Source organism: Austrofundulus limnaeus, unplaced genomic scaffold (genome assembly GCF_001266775.1).
Source record: "Austrofundulus limnaeus strain Quisiro unplaced genomic scaffold, Austrofundulus_limnaeus-1.0 Scaffold654, whole genome shotgun sequence".
In the NCBI taxonomy this organism is placed as follows: Eukaryota; Metazoa; Chordata; class Actinopteri; order Cyprinodontiformes; family Rivulidae; genus Austrofundulus; species Austrofundulus limnaeus.
The window spans coordinates 103090-106483 of NW_013953056.1; the positions used below are offsets into that span (position 1 = coordinate 103090).

A 3394-nucleotide genomic window follows, 5' to 3' on the forward strand; every position below is an offset into this window, starting at 1 on the left:
GTGTGTGTGTGTGTGTGTGTGGGGGGGGGGGGGGGGGGGGTCAGGTCTGACAACTGAACAGCTGGTAAACCATAGATGTACTTTCATTAGCCAGTCATTAGTCAGTGAGTCATGCTAGCTTCACTCCTTTAATAAGCGCACTCTGATGTGTTCCTCTTCACACATACTTGTGGTGACGTTAAAGTTGATTGTGTTACCTCCACCGCCTGTTTGAGCCGTGCAGATGAACTGACACTCAGAAATACAAACAGAGTTGCATAAAAGCTGTCCTTACGCATTCTTTAAACTAGCTATATCATGTTTTTAAATCCTTTTTCACATTTCACTTATTCATTTGTGGTCTATATAACGTGGAACTGCAATGCTTTGGTCTGAAGTTGTCCTTATTGTGACGTCACAAGTCCCTGTTTTATCCCTTTTCTGAGTTGTGGCTCGGATAAACTCGTTTTGAGGCTGCCTCTTTAAATTCAAATGATATGCTTCACGCCCCGCCCACTTCAGCTTCCAGATCGGTCCACTCCAGTTTAATAGAGGGGTTTACGACATCATAGCGGTGCAGAAATATTTTACTTTACACATTAATTAAAAGATGTCAACAAGTGAAGTCTTGTCCATCCAGCCTCACATGTTGGAGCCAGAGTCTGACCCAGAGCCAGAGGAGAATGAAGACATTATTGTGGTTGTTTAGTCCAGGCAGTTCCCTCACAACTACTGTGGCTTAATAGCTCAGAAAAAATCATATAGGAAATAGAGAAAACTGAACAGGTTGAAAATATAACCCAAACATAATACAAAGAAATCTATTCAGCACAAGTAGAGACTAACTATGCTGCACTTCTAAAAACTCCATGTACACAACAAAATGTATTTAACAAGTGGATTTTTCATGCCCCCTTTAAAGAAACTGTTTAATGAGTTACATCAGTTCAGTTTATCTTTCACCTCACCAAACATGTTCGTTCAAGATTAATCCTCTGATCCTTCTGTGTGGAAACTAATGTTTCATCCTCCAGCTTCACATACGGTTCAGTTTTACTGTTCAGTGTTTAGTTCCACGTCTGCAGGTTAGAAATAACATCTCTGCTTCTTTAAGCACAAATAGTGACAGCACTTCCGGTGCAGCTGAAGGTTCTTCCAAAAGAAATAAGTTCATGTTAAAAAATAACTGTGACGTCCAGACGGGTCTAATACGTGTCAGCAAAGTTCATTTTGTCAACACAGCTCAAAGTTTTCACACAGCAACAGCTTGATGCTTAAATCTGCTGTGTGTTTCTCTGTTTGTCTTATTACAGCTTGCTGCAGGGAGTGACAGCAGGTCACCACGGTGACCCTAATGAGCCACTGAATGAAGCTTTACTCTTTTATTTTTCTGATTTTGGTTCTCATACACCTTTTAAACTTAAAAAAAAGATTTTTATAATTTAGATGATTACAAAAGTAAATCCTAAATATTTGGAGAGTAAAGATGATTGACAGCATCAAGCAATGGACCAAATGTTGAAGATTTTACCCCTGGAACTCATAACATGTCTTCTAAAAGGGAAAAGTGAGTCTTTTGAACACATATGGAGACACTTTTGGTCATTTGTGGATGGTGTAGACTTGTCTCAAGAGGAAAAGATCATCTAAGGACAGGAATGAATGGAATAGTTTGACAAGAAGCAACAGTGTCTCTTCATTAAACTGTTATCTGTACATTTAAGATGTTTGCAGATTTGTACCTAAAGAGGGCGGTTGTTGTTGTTGTTGTTGATTGTGTTATACGGGGTGTATGTAAAAATGTGAAAATTTCAATAAAAATATTGTTTAAAAAAAGGAAAAACTGTTAAGCAACTCAAATATGAATAAATAAATTTTAAAAAGATGCTGAACTGTGGAGTTTGGTTCAGAAATGTTTCAGAATCAGATTTTATCCTCTGACTTTGGACTGTAGTTTAAGATGCTCCAAGCCTGCCCTCTATTGACCACTTCCTACTTGAGACTACTACTTTAAAAAAGTTTATAAATATATAGTTTTCCCAGTTTGAAATCTCATTAAATTAAAATTGAATTCCATGACACCAAACAAAGCAAAGTTTGTCATAAAACAAACACGTTTAGCAAAAAGAAAGAGAGAAATTGTTTACAAACTGACCATATTTCAAAGTAAGGTACATATAAAGAGTTTTATATGGGAAAAGGAGTTTTTTGCTGTTTTTGTAATGTTTTGTAAGATATAATCCTGGAATAAAAGAGTAAAAAACGTCACTCTGATGGTTTCATCCACAGACTCGGCTCCTGTCGAGTCGTGGCTCTCTGCCAAACTTTTAATTATCTGACCACCAACGGACGGCTAATGAAACGGAACTGATCCAAACAATAGATGATGCTTCTGCACGCAACCCCCTGCATCACACACACACACACACACACACACACACACACACACACACACACACACACACACACACACACTGAGTTTTTCTGCAGTTTAATGAGACAAGATGGCCGCCGCTGGAGCATCAACAAAGAGGTCGCCGTCTGCATGAACGAAGACAAAGAGAGGAGGTGGTTGGGGGGGCAGGGGTGATGCTGTGGTTCTCACATCCTCCCAAAAAAAAGTCCTGGGGGTGGGTTTCTGGGCAGGTGTGAACCCTCGGGCCCTCAGACTGCAGCACAGGCAGCGGTGAGGGCATGACTTCCCACCAAGTTGGACCAAAAACAGTTCAAAATGGCTGCTCTGGAGGAGACGGTGCCATGGTGATGCTGGACAAGGAAGGCCGAACTCTGACGTTAACATGTGAAAGGTTTGTTTGTTTGTTTGTTTGTTTGTTTTTAGAGTTTCTTCAGTGTGGAGCGTTACTCGGTTCATACCAGCTGATTTTCAGGATCGCAGCGTTCTGTTTTTGTTTTTCAAACTGAAGGATTTTATCACTGAGCATCATCACTTTCATTATTAAAACCTTCAAAAGGCTCCTCAGTCGGTAACAAACGGTTCTGTTCAAAACAATCAGATTTTATTCACTTACACAAATTTCACGTCTCAGTCCCACAGCTGTGATTTCAAATGTTTTTTTTATTTTATAAAACATGCATGAAGTCTATGTTTCACATACATAAAATGTTTTTGTATATTTATCTTAATTTAAACATTTATTTGTGAGAATAACAATCGCAAAGAGAGGATTTAGTGTCTGTTTGACCAACACTTCTGTTCAAATGAGTTAAAAAAGAACTAACAGGATTATTCTGAGTGTTTCAGATAAATTTGAGTTAAAAAAATTCAGTGAAAAATATTTGAGTAAAATAATGTGAACTTTAAAACATCTGCTAAAACATCTTTTTAATATCTAAGGATTTTTAAATTTTAATGAAACCAGTTTCATAGAAATTGTTCTTTTAATGATTGTAAAAC

At 38.1% G+C, this 3394-nt stretch overlaps 1 long non-coding RNA gene across 1 annotated transcript in view; it reads left to right on the forward strand.

The window, feature by feature from the left end:
• The first annotated feature begins 2599 nt into the window (after positions 1-2599).
• Positions 2600-3394, forward strand: part of LOC106531596 (uncharacterized) — a 13942-nt gene continuing 13147 nt past the window's right edge. Inside the window, exon 1 of the long non-coding RNA XR_001311952.1 lies at positions 2600-2786. This is a non-coding gene — a long non-coding RNA (uncharacterized LOC106531596). The remainder of the gene's footprint in view (positions 2787-3394) is intronic.